This window comes from Carcharodon carcharias, chromosome 16 (assembly GCF_017639515.1).
Source record: "Carcharodon carcharias isolate sCarCar2 chromosome 16, sCarCar2.pri, whole genome shotgun sequence".
Classification (NCBI taxonomy): Eukaryota; Metazoa; Chordata; class Chondrichthyes; order Lamniformes; family Lamnidae; genus Carcharodon; species Carcharodon carcharias.
Window position 1 is genome coordinate 62293785 of NC_054482.1, and position 22611 is coordinate 62316395.

The following is a 22611-nucleotide window of genomic DNA, read 5'->3' on the forward strand; positions in this document are numbered from 1 at the left end:
TTTCCTTTCTCGGTGGGGGGCCTTTCCTTTCTAGATCGCCCTGCTTATCTTTCCAAGTGTCATTGGAATGGTTTGGAAAGGGTCTACCTGAGTTTCCAAGCCTATGGGTGAGATCATAGCTGTCTGCTCTGATGGCTGCATCCCTGGCTGTGAGGATTCTCTGCTCCTCCAAATCTATTTGCAGGTTGGAGATTAAGCAATTTTTGAATTCCTCCAACACATACCAACCCACAAAACCCCTCAGGTGCGTGGGATCCTTGGATATCTTACCCATCAGTCAATCATGAGTTGCTTCAGCCATTCAAACTTGATGTAAGTCTGTGTGGGCCTCTTACGAGCATTGCTGGCGATATGCCTCCAGGACTAACTCATAGTCACTTAGGATGGCTGCTTTGGTCTGCTCATAATTTATTGTCTCCTGGCTGGCCTCCCATCTTCCAGCCTTGAGTTCATCCAAGACTCTACCTTCTGTACCCTCGCTTGTACCAGATCCCTGTGCCCACTGATGTACACTGGCTTCTGGTCTGGCACTGCCTTGATTTTAAAAGTTTCCTCCTTGTTTTCAAAACCTTCCATTGCCTAGCCCCACCCATCTTTGTAACCACTCCATGCCTAGAACCCATGGCTGCACTCCTCCAATTTTGGCCTCTCCTGCATCCCTGATTTTAATCACTCCATCCAATAGTTGCCAAGCCTTCAGCTGCCTACTGTCAGCTCTGGAATTCCCTCTCTAAACCCTTTCTACTTCTTTTAAGGTGCTCCCACCTCTCAACTGTCTTAATATCTCCTTATCTTGCTCAATGTCAAATTTTGTTTGATAGTGCTGGTGTGAAGCACCTTGCAGCATTTTACTACCTTAAAGGAACTATATAAATGGAATTATTTAAGCTTGCCAAGGTGTAAATGTTTTCCTCCTTTCCTCCTGCCAGTCATTAAATGTTGCAAATTCTCAACAGTAGTGCAGGTACTATCAGAATTTTATTTTACCCACAAAAAGCTGTTTGCTTAATTACCCCTTATTGTTCACTTTGCCAACTTGCCCTTGTTGTTGAGGACATTTGGACTTTGGTGTAATGCCCTGCCACAGTTGGATTGCTTATTGGCATTCACTCTTTGAATTTACAGATGAGGAATGGACTCCCGATGAGATACGGCACCATGGCACTGAATCGACCAATATCCGGTACCCAAGAAAGGAGGGGGCAAAATTGGAAAATAAAATGTGTGCTGGTGGATCAAACAGTTATTTGCAGAATGCAGCAAGGAGATCCAGGCTCAGTTAAATTTAACGACAGCCTTTCCTGGGGTGCCAGATTACAGGAGATCTCTCAGATTTGTTGGCAAGCTTTACTTTGTGATTAAGAAATTCACTCTTGTCCAATTTCCAATCTATTGAATTAATTGGTATGTCAAATGTCCCAATTGAACATTTTCTGTTTTCTTCAAGTCCTAATAATGGCTTTATTTAATTTGAAATATTATTCATTCATTTACAATGGAATGCTGGTCCAACACAGGGTAGAGTTCAGACATTATATCCAGTCAGGCTTCTTCGGCCAATGACCTTGCCAATGTAAAACCACATCACAATTTCCGTAGCCATAGCATGTTTCTCAGGGCATCCTTTATAGTTATTTGTTTGTAACAGCCAGCCTTAAGCCATGACACAAGACCCTTGAAGCTTTCAACAGCCACTGGGATTTCTCCAGGAGTTGGAGGAGTCAGCTCCACCCGAGCATATTTCCAGAAGGTAGTCACATGGTTTAGAGTAATTAGCAGCAGCCAGGGCAAGCCTGGGGCCGCCAGTCACCACTTTCTGCACCAGCCGGCGTGCCACCTGCGCCATCTTCACAAGGTCACCTCTGGGAAAGGCCCTGAGTCCAGCCCAGTATCATTATTTAAAAACAGTCTAAGTGAAAGCAAACATTTTGCATGTAAAGTAAATGTAAGAAATTCTATCATTTAAAGAGTTGTTAAAGTGAACAATAAGGGGTAATTAGGCAAACAGCTTTCTGTGGATAAAATAAAATTCCGACAGTACCTAGGCTGCTGCTGTGAATTTGCAACATAGATGGCTGTTGAGAGGAAAACGTTTACACCTTGGCTAGTTTAAATAATGGTCAATGAGGAATAATTTAATACACTAGGATCCAATGATTGGATCCAGAGTGAAATCAATTAGAAAGACTTATACTCGTTAATAATGTAGGATTTCCCCCACATGTATGGTAATTAAACGTCCTGTAGTCTATTAACTGCAACCATAAATTTCAGTAAGAGTAATTCAAATAAAGTAATTGCAATCCTTTTTACCCACTGCACTTGGTTATTTCTCATCATTTTGAAAGTGTATTTGGTGTCGCAGAAACACTGGAGAAACACACTTTCTGGGCCAACTTGAGGGGATATAATTGTGTTACAGCTTCCAAAATTCAGAATACCCAGAAACTCCCCGAGGAGGACCGTGCTCAGCTAAACATAAATGCTGGGGGTGAGCATGATATGTGTCTGCTGTTTAGCTTAAAAAAGAAATCTTCCAATGGAAATTGTACAAAAATAAAACAGACTTGCATTTATCTGAACTTCACTTAACCTAGACTATAACAAAGAAGAAACATTCAGGCTAATCACATCCCTCAACCCTATTCCCTGCAATAATGCCAAGGTTGGGCCTCATTGCAATAATATTGGTGAGCTGCTGATGCTGATCAAACACTGACAGGGAGATTGATGCTAAGGGGTGGAATGGAAAATGCAGCTGTCCCTCCATAGAGCCAGTAGTGGGACATGGGGAGGGGAAGTAGGCAATCCTAGGCAAGGGTCACCGGTAGTGGGTGAAAAGATTTTGTGGAGCCATAAGCATTCATTCACCCACTGGCCTTACCAAAATCACTGGCAAAGCTAACTTTGTTACTTTTCCGAGCAGCCTATAGCAAACCCTTTTAAGGAGCACTTGTTCATCCACCAACTGTTAGTCCCACCAGAGGGGGATGTAGGAAACTGATTAGCACATGTAATAAGGCTCCCCAGCCGCAAAATTGGGCTGTATAGTGTCGCTTGTATTGGCTCTGCAGGAGTCTGGACTACTGAAAATGAAGGCTGATCCACTTCAGGCCACATTCAGTGTGGTTCACATGACATGCTATTCTTGATAGGCTGCTTGCTAGTCCACTTTAAGCATCTAGAGTGGACAAAACATGAGGTCACTCAGATCTAACACTGATTTGGCATACGATCTACCACGTTAGATTTCACAGGTCCTGTTAATAACTTCTCCTAAATACTCTTACCTGAACATGCCTTCAGTTGCAAGAGAGACCATGCACTAATGTTATTTAAAGGCTTCAACAGGCTTTTAAGCTTTCAGAAGACCTTTGACTTCCTTTTGTTGCTGCAAAGTTAATGGAAGTGCTGTGTACTATGTTGTTCTGTTCTGGAAAATTGTTTGGGTCAGGAGGGAATGGTACTGGACTTATCCAACTTCAATGGAGTTTGAAGGCCTGTCAACAGAAAGCCTGCTAGCCCGAATGGGGACTATAATTGCAGCATCTCTTGGGCATGACAAGGAGATGGAGACAGGTAGCAGAGACGGGTGAATGTGTGCAGAGGGATGAGGAGGAGGGATCTTAATAGAACTCCATATCCACCAAGGGTATTTACAGAGCACTCCTTCTACTCCACCACAACCAGGGTCAGTGTCTACCATGTCTGCTCTGAATATGAGTCATATGGCCTCAAAACATTAACTCTGTTTCTCTCTCCACAGATGTTGCCAGACCTGCTGAGTTTTTCCAGCGTCCTCTGTTTTTATTTCAAATTTCCAGATCTGAAGTATTTTGCTTTTATCTTAGTGTTTAGTTCATTGCCGCTTCTCTTCCAGGAACGCCTACCTTGAAGAAGTACTGCTCTTCTCTCCGACAGGATTTCCATTTGTCTCTTTTGCCCTGTTCATCCTTAATTGCTTTTCATTTCCCTCCTGATATTTGTCAAGGTGTTGTTGCAAAACACACTTTCACAACTATATTTCCTTTCTCAGTGACTGTCTGTCTCCGCTTTACCCCACGTGGATTCCAACTAAAGTTCCATCCTTCATGTTTCAAATCCCCCCAGGATTACAGGTATCTCTGGGACATACAACATTCCTCGGATTGCTGTACTCAACACATCCTGAGATCCACACTCAGTGCCATGCACCACCATTTGTACACACTTGACCTCTTTCTCCAGCAGCACCGACTCACCCTATCTCAAAGCTGTCATTGTCCCCAGTTTCATTTTATTCTTCATCTCATCTGACGCCTTAACAAGAAACTTTTTCCCTTCCTTTCAGGTGTTAAGGAACGCGAAAGCTCTGAAGAGTCATATGGACCAGAATGTTAACTCTGCTTTTCTCTTCACAGATGCTGCCAGACCTGCTGAGTTTTTCCAGCATTTTCTGTTTTTATTTCAATGTTTGCAGTGTGGCTACGATTCACCAAGGAATTGATCACTGAAGTGTACTGTCTCCTGCAACTGGACATACAGTCACAGAGCAGGGTGAGAATGGTGCTACTCATGGGATCTAAAGATATCATAATCCTCAGTTTCTATGCAGGCAGATCCTTTCAGCGTGGAGCAGGTGCCATTGCCAACTTCTTAACAGTTCACTGTGCATCACTGCATCAGGGAGGTAACAGATGCCTTACACAAAAAGAGAGGGGACTTCATCATCTTCTCTGTAACTAGAGAGAAGCAGGAGGAGTGAACACTTAGCTTTGCCAGGTGAGCGGGATTCCCAATGGTGCAGGGAGTTATTGACTGCCCACATGTGGCTCTGCAGGCATGGCCTCTCAACAAGGGGATATACTGGGACTGCAAAGGGTATCACTCCCTCAACTTGCAATTGGAGTGCAACCGTGCACAGAGCATCGTGTCGGTAAATACTTGCTATCTTGGCAGCAAAGTAGATGATTTTAACCTGATCCAGTCAGTTGTTCCTGCCATATTTGAGCCCTGATGAACTAGAGGGTTGCTGTTTAGTTACAAGGACTACCTGCTCTATACCTGGCTCATGTGCAGACATATCACCTACAACAAGAGTCATTCTGCCACCAGGAACATTGTGGAGCAAACCATCATCACTGGAAAGCAACAGTTCCACTCCCTCAACCACTTACTACCCTATAAATACTCACTTGTTTGCGTCTCTATTTTTTGTGGTGGGCTGCTTTGTGTTATACAACATGGCTTTCGTGAAGGCACAGCTCTTGTCACTATACAAGACCTTGGGAGAAGGTATTCAGGACCCCATCACTCAGGACCAGTGGCTAATAAGACTCCTGTATCCCAAAAATAATTTCCACATCCCTGTTGCTCCATAATTTTCATTCCTCTGTTGCAGACCATCACATCACTCTTTTGGCCAAATCCTGAAATAAAAAAATTTATTCAATAGCAACTTCATTTAACAACACATCCAATAATACATACAAAATTGAACTGTTCACCCATGTGTATTCTCTTAGTGTCTATCTAGTGGGTGCCTTTGCCTGCTCTAGTGCTCCTATGCAGTGCTACCCCAGTGTCTGCAGGTGGAAGGCTGCTGACTTTCAGTCGGGAAGACTGCAGATGGCCTTTCAGGATGACCCTTGAGTACTTCTAGGCCTTGAGGTGCTGTTTTCAGGTTGTGGAATATCAATCTGGATAGCAGCAGTTTGGGCTGGCTGGCTGAGAGGCGACAGCAGCGGCACTGGTGGGTAACAGTGCCGGAAACACGAACGCTTCCATTCCAAGAAAGGACAGCAGATTTGTGCACCATGGAGCCTCTGCCACTGCCCCTGAGTAGCGGCTCAGTAATCCTAGTAATCTGCTAAAGCATAGATTGCTGGACTACTTTGCGTGCCTGCAAGCCCTTTAGAGCATTGGTATCTGCAGTAATCTGAGCCCGAATGGCAATAAGCAATGATCTCATGACCTTGGTGTGAGGCTCCACTGCAGGACTCAGTGATTGGGTGTGATTGAATTCTGCCTGTGCTGCAATGGACTGAGTGCCTCAATTTGGTCTGCGAATGTTCTCATGGGGTTGGCCATCACTTCCACAATAGAAAGTGAAGAAGGTGCTCCCTTCAATCCAGCAACTACCACAGAGGCTAGTTGAAGAGAAGAAGTTACAATCCCCAATCACACAGCGACCACAGAGACTTAGGCTTCCTTTAACCGGTTTTATTCAAGCATATGCAAGGGAGCCGCAATCATTCCTAAGAATGAAGACCCAGCTCCCAGATTGATTACATTTCATTACTTTTGTACTTTTTCTTATCATGATACATTTGAATACATCCAATCGGTGACCAACACACAGGTCCCATGTTAACACTATCCTATTGAGTACATAAACATGTGATTTTGCTAACCAGTTATTCTAAAGGCTGTATACAAAATTATATTATCCAATCAAAATTAAAACACGTATGCAAAGACCTTGGTTCTCACAGCTCAAGACTGTTTGTGTTTCATCAAAACCCCCTCTTTGTCCATTGTATGTCTTCCCATATCTAAGCTAAAACTATCTGCCCCTTCCCTATGTGAGAGGGGAGTACAGCTAATCTAACTTATGTCCTTTCTTGTGTCTCTAGGCTGACTCTCAAGGCTGTGCAATGTTCATCTGGTAATCGTCAATTCTTAATATGCTTAGCAGCTATGTCTGCCTGGAGATTTTAAGTGTTCTTCTGTAAATTCTTACAGTGTTCTCTTTTAGCATTTTTAATTTTCCCCTAACAGAAAGGATGGGCCTCAAACTCTGCACAAAACCCTGTGTGAAATAGGAGCCAAACTCCTCCACATTCTTTGACAACTTTCCTGAAGGGTTTTGACAGAGAGGATGTAGAGAGGATGTTTCCTCTTGTGGGAGAATCTAGAACTAGGGGTCATAGTTTAAAAATAAAGGGTTGCTCATTTAAGGCGGATGAGGAGAAATTCTTTTCTCTCCAAGGGTCATGAGACTTTGGAACTCTCTTCCTCAAAAGGCAGCGAAAGCAGAGTCTTTGAATATTTTAAAGGCAGAGCTAGATAGATTCTTGATTAACAAGGGAGGGTGAAAGGTTATCAGGGGTAGGCAGGAGGTTACAATCAGATCAGCCATGATCTTATTGAATGGCGGAGCAGGCTTGAAGGGCCAAGTGGCCTACTCTTTCGCCTAGTTCGTATGTTTGAATGTTCATATGTAGAATCTGTGACAGGCCAGCTTGTGCACCAGTTATCTCTGCATGCATGCGCATTAGCCTTTTCTTGTTCAATGCCATAGTGAAGTCCTCATCTGAGTCCTCTGCAGCAGAACTGGTCTGTGACCCCACCCTCTGGAGAGTTGGCATTCGGGCTATCCTTACCCCCTGCCCTTGCTGCACCCATTTATTTCTGATGACTCACCACAGGGTGATCCTGAATCTATAATGTCCTCTAAAGTGTGCGCAGTGCCCCAAGTGTCATATCAATTAATGATGCTTCTTCATCAGACATGTGCTCTTGTTCATGCACTTCATGGTGACATTGCACTGCCTGGCCAGGCGGCAGTTCTTGGGTATCTGAAAACATAAATACAGAAGGGGAGGGTTGGGGTGAGGGAAGGCTGGGGCTGGATGGAAATCAACAGCCACGATCACACAATCTGAACCTTGCACTTCTTGCCAGATAACTGGATGAGCGATGAAGTGGGATTTGAGAAAGTGGCTAAAGCAGGTACACAATGTCACCCTGAATAATCTCAGTAATACCAGTTGCAATGACCTCAGACACTGCTGTTCTTATAATTCACAGAACTATCTCTTCCAAGGAGCTAGGGAGGTGAAGGTGTGCCTGTCCCCTGTCAGCTCTCTGCTACTGCTTCCTGTTATATGCAACCTTGTTCTGTGTTATGGCACAGCCGATGGTAAATGCTGCGTTGTTCAAATCGCAGAGGGAAAATTAAAACAAATACCACAACTGATTTTGCAATTTGTATGTTTCGAGATAAGAGCTTTGAATTGAATACTAATAAGACCACTGAGTCTTATAGGTTTTTACAAAACTAGATTAAACATTTATTAACAAAATAAATTATTTTTAAGCACATATGTATGTCTACAAATTACTACTATAATAACTTCTAAATCCCATAATTAATCTAACTCCCAGTTACACTTTTATTAAGGCAACAGTAAGACACATAGGGCAGAATCTTGCCTTTGTATGGTGGGCGGGCCCCACCGACTTGGCGGTGGGCTGGCAGCTGACCCCTGCCACTGAAACGGGGTCCGTCGTCATTTTGAGTGAGCGGGCCAATTAAGGCTGACCCAGCAGCATCCCCGACGGGAAGCGCTATGCACTTCCTGTGCGGGGGGGCGGCGGGGGGGAGGGAATCCCCAGCTGTCAAAGTGCACTCTTTTGCGCATGCGCACGTAAGAGTACAGTTCTCCCTGAGACAAAGTGCTGTCTCAGGGAGACCAGTGACAGTCCGAAAAACTTTAAAAATACAAAAATTAAAAAATTATTGACTTGTCCCCCTCATGTGACAATGTCACATGAGATGGGACATGTTAATAAAGACCACAGAAACTTTATTACTTTTTAAAAATATGAACATGAAACTTTATCCCGCCAGAGGATGAAGTTTCATCAATAATCTGGAGCCCGCTGGGGCTCCTGGCCTGCCCGCCAGCCTTACGGTTGGATGGGCAGGGCTTTAATTACTTTAAATAGCCTGTTAATGGCCTCAATTGGCCATTGACAGGTCGGCAGGCGGACAGCTGATTTCGCTTTAAGTGGACCGGGATAACGTCGGGGATTCTTCCCGACGTCATCCCCTGTCATTTTCCCTCGGGCCCCGTCCCCAAATCGCCGAGGGGAAAATCCTGGCCATAAACTTTAAAAGACCCAGGCAAAGAAACACAATACCCTGAACAATCCAATTCAAAGTGAGTTTCCTTAATTTCAGTTCTTTGTAGAGAGCAGTTTGAGGCTTAGATGCTGGAGGTTTTTCACACTTGTTAGATCTTAAAATGCCTACCCTTACACACAGCCTTTTCTCCTTTATACATATTTTCCCCTTTGAATGCCAATTTTCATTGTTTCACTGTCTTTGGACTCTACTTCCCTCATCATACAAATCTCTCATAGTACTAATTTTACTAGTAATTTTTGGGAAAAATGAATGCACTGTTTCTGAACTTTACCTGGCTAGGTCACCCCTCCTTTGAAAATGGCCTCATTTAATTTATTTAAAAATGCAAATGTCCTTTTACACCTTACATTCTAAACTTCCCAAACGTTTACCTACTCAACCTTTTAAACCTAGCTTATCTTCGAATACATCAAAGCCTTCAGACCAGCTGCCTTTAATCCAATTAAGTCACACACACACACACACACACAAATAGACACTGATAATACTATTTTACAATAAATTCCAATAACATTTTTGTATCTCCCTGACATCTGCAAGAGAGAGGGACAAGTCTCACTGAGTGTGTTTCAATGTGCTTAAGTAATGTCCCTGTCATAGGTAAATAGATGGAAGAACGTGGAAGCTGAGAGATCTGGCTATAAGGCTTGAAGCATTGGTAAGTGTGCGAGAGATATCTGAATGCTATAAATAAGTCCTAATTGCTAGAGGTTGCTAATAAGTGAGTGATGGGATTATGGTACGGTGTGTGGTGTTTGAAAATAGTGGTGGGATGGATAGAAGAAGGCAATTGAAGATGCTTTCACTAACCTTAGCCAATCATGTAAGGTCATTGATTTTTTTCCAACACGGCAGCCAGGTCCTCAGGGCCACACTCCTTGAATTGACCTATGTGGCTACCTGCTCTCATTCTATTCACAGTGTGTGCCTAGAGGGCCTTCTGACTCCCTACAGCAAACAGACTGTGGCTTGAATTCAGTGAGAAGCTAGGAGTTTGGTGAGTGAGGGTGTTCAGTGAAGAGGGTGGAAGGAGGTGTTCCTTTCTTTTTCTACATTTTTCACCCTCCTGTATTTGATTCTTACATTGGTGCAGCAGAAGAAGCTGATAGGTAAGGAACTGGTAAGTAATTCTACTTAAAATAAAATGTTTGTATAGTTAAGCTATGTCAGAGCAGCTAGCCCAAGTGGAATGTGCCTCCTATGGTATTTGGGATGTTGTGAATGCACCAAACGTCCTAGACAAACATATCTGTAGGAAGTGTCTTGGGGTGCAAAACCTTGAGCCCTGGGTCTTGGAACACGAGCAGTGCCTGGAGTCATTGTGGCACATCTATGAGGCAGAGAACTATGCGGATAGCACATTGAGGGAGGTGGTCACACGGCAGGTTAGGAGTGTGCAGGCAAAGAGGAATGGGTGTTCGCCAGGCAGTCTAAGAGAACAAGTCAGGTAGTGCAGGACTCCCCTGAATTCAAAGATTCTGCTTCCACAGCTTTTTGAGGAAGAGAGCTCCAAAGACTCACAGCCCTTTGAGAGAAAAAATTTCTCCTAATCTTGACTTAAATGAGCAACCCCTTATTTTTAAACAGTGACCCCAGTTCTAGATTCTCCCACAAGAGGAAACATCCTCTCCACATCAACTCTGTCAAGACCCCTCAGGATCTTAAAGGTTTCAATTAAGTCACCTCTTATTCTTCTAAGCCTAACCTCTCCAACATTCCCTCATATGGCAACCTTCCTATCCCTGGTATTATTCTAGTAAACCTCCTCTGTACTGCATCTAACGCATTTACACCTTTTCTTAAATAAGGGGACTGGTACTGCACACAATACTCCAGGTGTGGTCTCACCAATGCCCTGTATAACTGAAGTATAACCTCCCTACTTTTGTAATCGATTCCCCTCACAATAAATGATAACATTCTATTAGCTTCCCTAATTACCTGCTGTACCTGTATACTAACCTTTTGTGATTCATGCACTTGGGCACCCAGATCCCTCTGAATCTCAGAGCTCTTCGATCTCTAGCCATTTAGATAATAAGCTTCTTTATAATTCTTCCTGCCAAAATGAACAATTTCATATATGCCCACATTATACTCTATTTGCCGGATCTTTGCCCACTCACTTAACCTATCTATGTCACTTTGTAGCCTCCTTACATCCTCTTCACAGTTTATTTTTCTACCTATCTTTGTGTCATCAGCAAATTTAGCAACTATTCCTTCAGATCTTTCATCCAATCACTTATATAAATTGTAAAAAGTTGAGGCCCCCGCACTGATCCCTGGTACACACCACTCGTCATATCCTGCCAACCAGAAAAACACCCATTTATGCCAACTCTCTGCTTCCTGTTAGCTAGCCAATCTTCTATCCATGCCAATATATTATTCCCCACATATGTTATTTTTTGCAATAAACTTTGATGTGGCACTTTAGCAAATGCCTTAGTGCATTTACTGATTCCCCTTTATCCACAGCACATGTGACTCCTTCAAAGAGCTCCAATAAATTGGTTAAACCTGATTTCCCATTCACAAAACCCCATGTTGACTCTGCCTTCTAACATTTTCCCTATGACAGGTGTTAGACTAACTGGCCCATAGTTTCCTGCCTTCTGTCTCCCTCCATCTTTGATTAAATGAATTATATTTGCTATTTTCCAATCTAATGAAACCTTCCCCGAATCTAAGGAATTTTGGAAACTTAAAACCAATGCATCAACTATCTCACCTGTCACTTCATTTGAGACCTTAGGGTTAACTCCATCCAGGCCTGGGGATTTGTCAGCCCACAGCCCCAACAATTTGCTCAATACCACTTCCCAGGCGATTGTAATTTTCCCGAGTTGCTCCCTCTGTTTTATTTCCTGATTTACAGCTATATCTGGGATGTTACTTTGTTCTCTATAGTGAAAACCGAAACAAAATACCTGTTTAATTCATCTGCCATCTCCGTACTTTCCATTATCAAATATCAATACAAATTCTTACCATCCATCTTTATTTTCCTAGCTAGCTTTCTCTTGTACTCTAATTTTCGCTCCTTATTAATATTTTTTGTCATTCTTTGCTGTTCTTTATATTCTTTCCAATCTCCTGACCGGTTACCCGTCTTTGCATAATTATATGCTTTTTCTTTAAGTTTGGTACTGTCTTTAACATTTTTGGTTAACCACGGATGGTGGGCCCTCCGCTTGGAATTTTTCTTTCTCATTGGTATCTATATATTCTGTGGATTCTGAAATATTCCTTTAAATGTCTGCCACTGAACTTCTATTGACCTATCCCTTAATCTCATTTACCAGTTCGCTTTAGCTAGCTCCACTTTCATTCTAGTTTTAGATGCACTCAAAATTTATCCCTCAAAATGAATGTAAAATTCAATCATATTATGATTGCTGCTACCTAGGGGTGCCAAGACTTAGAGGTTATCAATTAATCCTATCTCATTGCTCAATAGTAGGCTTAGTATAACTTGCTCTCTGGTTGGCTCCAGAATGTGCTGGTCTAAGAAACTATCCTGAAAACATTCTATGAACTCCTCATCTACACTACCTTTGCCCATCTGATTTTTCCAGTCTATATGTAGATTAAAACCCCCATTATTATTGCTGTATCCTTCTGACAAGCTCCCATGATCTCTTCTTTTATACCCTATCCTACCATGTAGTTACAATTAGGGGTCCTGTACACAACTCCCACAAGCGAGTTCTTGCCTTTACCATTCCTCATCTCAACATAAACCGCTTCTACATCCTGGTTTCCTGAACTTAGGCCATCCCTCTCTAATATGTTAATACCATCATTAACTAACAGAGCCGCCCCTCCACCTTCCCCTAACTTCCTGTCCTTCCTAAATGTTACGTATCCTTCAATATTCAGGTCCAAATCTATGTCATCTGTAGCCATGTATCTGTAATGGATATCAGATCATACTTATTTATTTCTATTTGCGCTATCAGTTCATCTGTTTTATTTTGAATGCTATGTGTGTTTAGATACAGAGCATTTAGTTTTGACCTTTTATTATTTTTGTAGCGCCTAACCTTATCTGCTGATTTACTCTTAGATTTGTACTCTCTTTCCCTTCCTGTCACAGTCTGTTTATTATTCCCCATATTAATACATGTCTCCCTTGCCTTGTCTCTGCTCTTTGGTTTACATCATCTTCCCAAATCTGATCCCTTGCCCCCCACAATTCAGTTTAAAACCCTCTCTACTTCCTTAGTTAGGCAGCTTGCGAGGATTCCAGCCCCAGCACAGTTCAGGTGTAGACAGTCCCAAAGGTACAGATCCCACTTTCTCCAATACTGGTACCTGTGTCCCACAAACTGGAACCCACTTCTCCCACGCCAGTCTTTGAGTCACGCATTAATTTCTCTAATCTTATTTGTCCTATGCAAATGTGCATGTGGCTCAGGTAATAATCCAGAAATTATTATCTTTGAGGTTCTGCTTCTTAATTTGGTGCCTAGCTGATCTTATTGACTATGCAGAGCCTCCTTCCTCGTCCTATCTATGTCGTTGGTACCTGCATGGTCCACGACCTTGTATCCTCCTCCTCCCACTGCAAGTTTCTCTCCAGCCCTGAGCAGATGTCCCAAATCCTGGCATCGGGCAGGCAGCAAAGCCATCTGGACCCTTGCTCTTTGCTACAGAGAACAGTATCAATCCCCCTCACTATACTGTCCCCTACTACCACTACATTTTTTTTGCTCTCCCCACTTGGATGGCTTTCTGTACCACAGTGCTATGATCAGTTTGCTCTTCCACTCTGCAGCCCCCTCATTCAAACAAACCAAGAGAACCTCAAACCTGTTGGACAATACCAGAGGCTCACACTCCTCCCCTCTGGATCCCCGCACCTGCCTCACTCACAGTCACACCTTCCTGTCCCTGACCACTAACCAAAGCAGAAGACCCTATCCTTAGTAGTGTGACTGCCTCCTGATATAAAGCATCCAGGTAACTTTCCCCCTCCCTGATGTGTCGCAAAGTCTTCAGCTCAGCCTCCAGCTCAATGACTCTGAGCTGAAGTTCCTCAAGCCCCAAACACTTAGTGCAGACGTGTCTGCCCTGGATCACAATGTTATTCAAGAGCTGCGGCCTTGACACATCACATGTCCTGCCATCCTTAATGTTTTTAAAATAATTACTTAATTATATTAATCAGTTATTTATCTGCTTTCTTATATAGTTTATTAACTTTACCACCAAATTGTGTACTATTTTGAACCTTAGGGATAGAGCAGAACTTACCCACTTACCAGATACTCACCAAATAGCCAGCTCCTTTCCCTGAAGTAGAGCGAGAATCAATTTCTTTGGGGTGAGAAATTTAGAAAGAAGAAACAAACAACTTCCCTCTCCACTTCACCAAACTCCCCTCTCACCAAACTCCAAGTCTTCAGTCAGTTAGTCAGCTGCACTCTATTTCTGCAGCCATTGACGTGACTCCAGGATGGTATGTTGCCCACCTGGTACCAGGTTCAAGGATGTCACAGAGTAGGAGCTGGACATTCTTCTGGGGGAGGGTGAACAGCCAGAGTCATGGTCCACATTGGTATCAATGACGTAGGTAGGAAAAGGGATGAGGTCCTGAAAATAGATTTTAGGGAGTTAGGAAAGCAATTAAAAAGCAGGACCTGAAAAGCAGGATTACGCCCAGTGCATGTGCTAGGATTGAGTGGTTGAACACGTGGCTGGTGAATTGGTGTAGGAAAGAGGGAATCAGATTTCTGAGGCATTGGAAATGGTTCTGAGGCAGGTGGTACCTGTATAAGGTGGACAGATTGCACCTTAACAGGACCCAGACTCATTTTTTTTCCTAATTCTTCCCTGGGATGTTGATGCCACTGGCAAGGCCATAATTTGTCACCCAATCCCTAATTGTCCTTGCACTGAGTGGCTTGCTAGGCCATTGCAGAGGGCACTTAAGAGACAACCGCATGGCTGTGGGTCTGGAGTCATATGTAGGCCAGGCCAGATAAGGATGGCAGATTTCCTTCCCTAAAGAGAAGGACTTTAGTGAACTAGATGGGTTTTTACAACAATTGATGATAGTTTCATGGTCACCATTACCAGGACTCACTTTACAGTACAGATTTATTAACTGAATTCAAATTCTACCAACTGTTGTGATGGAATTTAAACCCACATCCCCAGATCATTAGCCTGTGTGTCTGGATCACTAGTCCAGCGACATTACCATTAAGCCACCATCTCCTTGAAGACATCCTTGCAGGGAGATTTGCTCGTGCTGTTGGGGAGAGTTTAAGCTAAATTGCAGAAGGAGGGAAACCTGAGAGGGAGCTCAGGTTGGTGGGAAGCAAAACTGGTACCAGGAAGTAGAAAAGCAGTAAGCAAAATTAGAAGGCAGATGAAACAAAGGCAAGCACCAAATAGGATCAGAACGCAGAATAATATTAAAAAGACAAAGTTAAGGACACTCAGTCTGAATGCACACAGCATCCACAACAAGGTAGATGATTTGATGGCACAAATAGAGTTAAATGGGTATGATTTAATTGCCATTACAAAGATGTGGTTACAGGGTGACCAAGGCAGGGAACTGAACATTCAGGAATATTCCTCACTTAGGAAGGATAGGCAGAGGGAAAAAGGAGGTGGGGTAACACTGTTAATAAGGGATGAGATCAGTATATTAGTGAGAGACAATCTTAGATCAAATGATCAAGATGTAGAATTGGTTTGGGTGGACTAAGAAACAGCAAGGGGCAGCAAATATTGGTGGGAGTTGTTTACAGGCCACCAAACTGTAGTGGTAAAGTTGGGCATGGTATAAGTCAGGAAATTAGAGCTGAATGTAACATAGGTAATAGATTAATAATGGGTGACTTCAATTTACATATAGACTCGGTGAACCTAATTAGCACTAATGTTGTGAAGGATAACTTCCTGGAGTGTGTACAAGATGGGTTTTTGGAGCAGTACATTGAGGAACCAACTAGGGAAATGGGCTATTTTAGATTTAGTATTATCTAATGAGAAAGGACGAATTAATAACCTTGCTGTAAAGAAGCCATTAGGAAATAGTGACCATAACATGATGGAATTTTACATTGAGTTTGAAAATGATATAATAATTCTGAAACTAGGGTCCTATAATCTGAACAAAGGAAATTATGAAGGTATGTAGGGCAAGTTGGCTATGGTGGATTGGAAAATTCATTAAAAGATTGGATGGTAGACAGGCAATAGTGTTTAAAGAAGTATTGCATGGTCTACAACAAAGATACATTCCTCTAAGATACAAAAACCCAACAGGAAAAGTGAATCAATTGTGGCTAACAAAAGACATTAAAGATTGCATTAGATCAAAGGAAGTGAATTATAAGGTTGCCAGAAAAAGTAGTAATCCTGAGGAAGAGGATCAGTTTCGAAACCAGCAAAGGATGACCAAGAAACTGATAAAGAAAGGGAAAAGGGAATATGAATGCAAGTAAGTGAGTAACATAAAGGTGGACTTTAAAAGATTCTTTAGGTATGTGCACCAATGATTTGGATTTGGGGACTAAATGTAATATTTCCAAATTTGTTGATGACACAAAACTAGGTAGGAATGTGAGTTATGAAGAGGCTGCAAGGAGGCTTCAAGAAGACTTGGACAGGCTAAGTGAATGGGCAAGAACATGGCAGATGGAATATAATGTGAATAAGTGTGAAGTTATTCACTTTGGTAGAGAAAAGCAGAAAGGCAGAGTATTTCTTAAATGGTGACAGGTTGGGATGTGTTAATGTTCAAAGGGACCTGGGTGTCCTTGTTCATGGGTCACTAAAAGCTAGCATGCAGGTGCAGCAAGCAGTTAGTAAGACAAATGGTATGTTGGCCTTCATTCCCAGGGGATTCAAATGCAGGAGTAAATATGTCTTGTTGCTATAAAGCCTCGGTAAGACCACATCTGGAGTATTAAGAAAGCAATTAGGAGAGCAAAGAGGGGATATGTGAAAGCTCTGGCTGGTAAAAGTAGGGAAAATCCCAAGATATTCTATAAGTATAGCAATGGGAAGAGGATAACCAGGGAAAGAATAGGGCCCATTAAGGACCAAGGGGACAATCTATGGGTGGAGCCAGAGGACATCAGTGGAGTGTTGAACGAAAACTTCACATCCGCCTTCACCCGAGAATGAGGATGAAGGTATTGAACTCGAGGAGAGAGACTGCGAGGTTCTTGAGCAAATTGATATAGGGAGTGACAAAGTATTGGAGGTGTTGGCAGGCTTAAAAGTAGACAAATCTTCATGGCCAGATGATTTGTGTCCCAGGCTGCTGAGGGAGGCAAGGGAGGAGATCGCAGGGGCTCTGACCCAAATTTTTAATTCCTCTCTGGCCGTGGGGGAGGTGCCAGAGGACTGGAGAATAGCTAATGTGGTTCTGCTATTTAGTAAAGATTGTAGGGATAAGCCAGGGAACTACCTACAGGCCAATTAGTCTCATGTAAATGGTAGGGAAACTATTGGAGAAAATTCTGAAGGAGATGATCTATCTCCATTTGGAGAGGCAAGGTTTGATCAGGGATAGTCAGCATAGCTTTGTCAGAGGGAGGTCATGCCTAACAAATTTGATTGAATTTTTTGAGGCGGTGACCAGGTGTGTAGATGAGGGTAGTGTAGTTGATGTAATTTATATGGATTTCAGCAAAGCCTTTGACAAGGTCCCACATGGGAGACTTATAAAGAAGGCAAATGCACATGGGATACAGGGTAATTTGATAAGGTGGATTCAAAATTGGCTTAGTTGTAGGAGACAGAGGGTGATGACAGAAGGATGCTTTAGTGACTGGAAGCCAGTGTCCAGTGGCGTACCACAGGGATCTGTGCTGAGTCCCCTATTATTCGTCATTTATATAAACAACATTGATGACTATATGGGGGGGTAGGATTAGTAAGTTTGCAGATGGTACAAAGATTGGCCGGTTGGTTAACAGTGAGGTGGAGTGTCTTGGGCTACAGGAAGATATAGATGGGATGGTCAAATGGGCAGATAAGTGGCAGATGGAATTTAACCCTGAAAAGTGTGAGGTGATACACTTTGGAAGCATTGTGGATACACAATGAAGTATTCAATGAAGGGCATGACACTCAGAAGTTCTGGCATGTGTGTTCATAGATCTCTGAAGGTGGAGGGGCATGTTAGTGGGTGGTGAAAAAGGCATATGGGACACTTACCTTTATCAATTGAGAGATAGATTACAAAAGTAGGGAGATCATGTTGGAGTTGTATATAACCTTGGTGAGGCCATAGCTGGAGTACTGTGTGCAGTTCTGGTCACCACATTATGGGAAGAATGTGATTGCACTGGAGAGGGTGCAGAGGAGATTCACCAGGATGTTGCCTGGGATGAAACATTTAAGTTATGAAGAGAGGTTGGATAGACTTGGGTTGCTTGCATTGGAGCAGAGAAGACTGAGGGGTGACCTGATTGAGGTGTACAAGGTAATGAGGGGCATGGACAGTGTGGATAGGGAGCAGCTGTTCCCCTTAGTTGAAGAGTCAGTCACGAGGGGAATAAGCTGAAGGTGAGGGGCAGGAGGTTTGGGGGAATGTGAGGAAAAACTTTTTTACCCAGAGGGTGGTGATGGTCTAGAATGTGCTGCCTGGGAGGGTGGTGGAGGCGGGTTGCCTCACATCCTTTAAAAAGCACCAGGATGAGTACTTGGCATGTCATAACATTCAAGGGTATGGGCCAAGTGCTGGTAAATGGGATTAGGTAGGTAGGTCAGGTGTTTCTCATGTGTCAGTGCAGACTTGATGGGCCGAAGGGCCTCTTCTGCACTGTGTGATTCTGTAATTCTGTGATTCTGTATTGTGTACAGATTTGGCCTCCTTTCTAAGGAATTGAGTGCAATGGAGGTTCACCAGACTAATCCCTGGGATGGCAGGATTGTCTTATAGGAGAGATTGGGGAAACTGGGCCTGTATTCTCTGAAGTTTACAAGAATGAGAGGTGATCTCATTGAAACTGACAAAATTCTTACAGGGTGTGACAGGGTAGATGTGGATGGGATGTTTTCCGTGGCTAGTAAGTCTAGAACCAGGGAACATGTTTTCAGAATAAGTGGCAGGCCATTTAAGACCGAGATGATGAGGAATGTCTTAACTCAGAGGGTGGTGAATCTTAAGAATTTTTTGCTGTGGAAGCTCAAACATTGAGCATGTTCAAGACAGAAATTGATACCAATGACATCAAGGGATATGGGGATAATGGGAGAAAAATGGCGTAAAAGGTCGATGATCAGCCATAATCTGTTTGACTGGTGGAGCAGGTTTGATGGGTCAAATGGCCTACTCCTGCTCCTATTTCCTATTTTCCTATGTACATTAACATGACCTCTATCCTGCTTTTCACCTCTGGATCCCAGTGCCGTATCAGAGACCCTGCAGACTGCCTTTAAGATGTGTAGGCTAGCTGTAACTTATGCTTGCCATGCATGCACCTGAATCCCTTGCTGAGCATGCAGCCAATCAGCAGTGTGTTTAGCACTGGGCTGCACACCACAACCATGCTGATGAGCAGAGAGCGCACAGATTGCAAGCTTCTAGCATCACCTTGATCACGCACAGCATAATTGCACATCATGATCCCCGCATCTGAATAACATTACTAATGAAGTTTTTACCCCCTTGTTCTGGAAGGGAGCATTGCTCGCCTGCTTTCCGGCCTACTCAAAAATCGTGGTAGACCAGTCATTGGTGGAAATAGGGCGGTAAGTGATACACCATGTCCCACTTCTTCCACATTTCTGTCCAAAAACATTTAAATAACTTGCATTCTTAATTAAATGTTCTTACACTAGAAAGGCAAACTCACAGATCTCTCAATTTTTCTCTTTCCACACAGTAATACAATAAAACAGATTGCGAGCATGTGATGCATCCTTTTCTATCCTTTAAAATTCAACCAATTACAAAAGAAGATCATCAAGATATTTTTCACAATTAGGCACAACTGCCAATCAAAGTAGGGTCAAGGGCAGTCCCGCAGAAACTTCTCCAAAGATAAATTCTCACTTAAGCAACAAGTAAACCTGAGTGAACCTCTGGTAAACAGGCCCCTCTGCTGAAAATGATTACAATGATTAATTCTGTCTTCTTCTCACAATCCAATAATTAATCTTAAAGCCTGAATTTTAACTGCAGTTGGAAGCTTATTTGGTATCAGTAAAAGTGACCGTTCAGTGTTCTGATTGAGATAAAAAACCTAATGTTCTTTAGGAAAGGAAATGTACCAGTTACCTGGTTTGGCCTATGTGCCTCAGGACCCACACCAAGGTGGTTGGCCCACCACCACTTTCTCAGAATGACAAGAAATAGACAATAAATGCAGTTTCACATCAGCACTGACAATGATTATTTTTTAAATGCAGGGCTCCAGCTCCTGATTATTATCTTGTTGTCTCTGACTTGAAAGTGAACATACGTGAATATTGGATGAACATAAGATTAAGCTTAGCTATGATGTCCTCCATGTTTGAATAGCTTGCTGACACTCACCATTGTATTTACTCTTAAAAAATAGTCACTTCTGTGAGCTACTGAAAGTAATGAGACACATGAAGTCATATCAAACCAAGAGTCAACACCTTGGAAAAAAGGAGGAAAATGGATGGAAAATTTTAAAACTATAAACCTTAGGAGCTTTATTGATTATTTTACCCTATTAGAAATGTGGCTAACTTAAATGTAATCCAGTAGAATTTAAGGTAGAATTAGAAAGGTCACAAACTACTTTTTGCTTGTTTACAACTGGCAAGGGGAGGGGAATTCAGGTTTTGCATTTCCCTGAAGAGTAATGTTATGTAGCATTCTGTAAGTTAGTCTACCCTATAAGAATCACAATGAAAGATTCGGCTTTCTATGATGAAATGTGCTGTTCTATTTCACGAGATGTATGAACATTCATCTCCTTTGTAGCATTATTTCCTTGACTGTCAAATTTACTCCAAGCTTAGTCAGATAATATGAAGATCTACTGTGCTCCACGATGTTGAAAATCAGAGGGTGCAAATGTGGATCCTTTACCTAATTTTATGACAGTATCATAAACTGACAAAGTGTAAGCGAAGAGTGATTATATCAAAAGATTTTCTCCTGGTACAGATTTTAGCAGACAGGTAGAGATAAAGTAAATAGCTTAGCAACATAGGGGCAGGAGTACACCATTCAGCCCACCGAGCCTGCTCTGCCATTCAATACGATCATGGCTGATCATCCATTACAATGCCTTTTTCTCTCTCTATCCCCATATCCCTTTATGTCATTGATATTTAGAAACCTGTCAACTTCTGCTTTAAACATTCTCAATGACTGTGCTTCCACAACCCTCTGGGATAGAGAATTCCAAGGCCAGAATTTTACGCCATGTTGGCGGGCGGGAAATTGCACAAGATGACGTCGGGTGAGCGTCCCAATGTCATCCCGCATGTGTGCAATCTTCAGTCGGCAGGCGCGCATGTGTCAGAGCTGTGCCCGCCATCCTAAGGCCATTAAAAAGCCAAAAGCCATTTGATCCCAATTTTATGTAGCCTGTGCGATTTCACGCTCATTGCATGGGCAAGATGGACAGGGGGCAGCCCGTTTTTTGCAAAACCTCATCCAGGGGCAGGATAAAAAGGGTCAGCAGCATTACTAGTGTGAGTAGTGAGGAGTTTAGTAGATAGTTTGCTGCCAGTTACCTATTTGAAGTTGACAGCTTCATATCTGTTCTGAGCCTCATTGTTAGCATTTCTAGGCTTCATTTCAGGACTCACTGGTGTCTCCAAGGCCCGGGAGAATTTTGCTGTGTGGACCCTTCCAGTTATCAGACAGCCTTCTGTAATCCTAGTAATGGGGATTGTGGTCTCCACTGGAGGCACCTCCTCCTCTGAGGAGAGGGGCAGAAGGGAAAGGAGGCCAGGTGACCCAATGCAGCTTGCAGGGGAGCGACCTGTGGGAGGAGGCACAAGGGGCTCAGGACAACAGGTTGTCCAAGGCGGAAGGGGCCACTGGAAATGCAATTATCCTGTTGCCAGGGTTTACAGGCAGCGATGCAGCTACCTCAGTAAGCCTGAGGTGCAATGCAAAAGGAGGCTCCACCTCTCCAGGGAGACTTTGACCTCCCTTTGTCATATGATTGGACCTGAGATCCCCTCCAACTGTGTGTGGAAACCCCATGCCAGTGGCTCTGAAGGTCACAGTGGCCCTCAACCTCTATGCGCTCCCAGGTGCCGAGGCTATTCAGTACTTCAGCCCTACTGGATAGATGGCTGTTGGGTGACAAGAGCTATCCCTTGAAAAGGTTGCTTATGACACCTCTCCGCCACCCAACAATAGAGGCAGGGCAGCGTTATAATAGGAGTCATGCCTCCACAAGGGCGGTGACAGAGAGGATCATAGGTCTTCTGAAGATGCACTTCCAATGCCTGGACTGTTCAAGGGGAGCACTACAATACACCCCAGAACGGGTGTCACTGATAGTGATTGTATGCTGCCCTCTCCACAATCTGGCACTGGTAAGGGGGGACCCATTGGAGGAAGAGGGTCTTGACTCAGCTCCACGGGCCACAGAGGATGAACCCAGTAGTGAGTCAGAAGAGGAGTACAGTGAAAACGCTGAGGGCATGGAGGCAGACCTCTGTATCCTTCAGGGCAGCAGGGACACTAGGGACACCTTGATCCAATGCTCCTTCAGCCA

General features: G+C 43.3%; 1 pseudogene; it reads right to left on the reverse strand.

The window, feature by feature from the left end:
* Positions 1-1446: 1446 nt before the first annotated feature.
* On the reverse strand, positions 1447-1846 carry LOC121289466 (annotated as a pseudogene).
* Positions 1847-22611: the final 20765 nt, after the last annotated feature.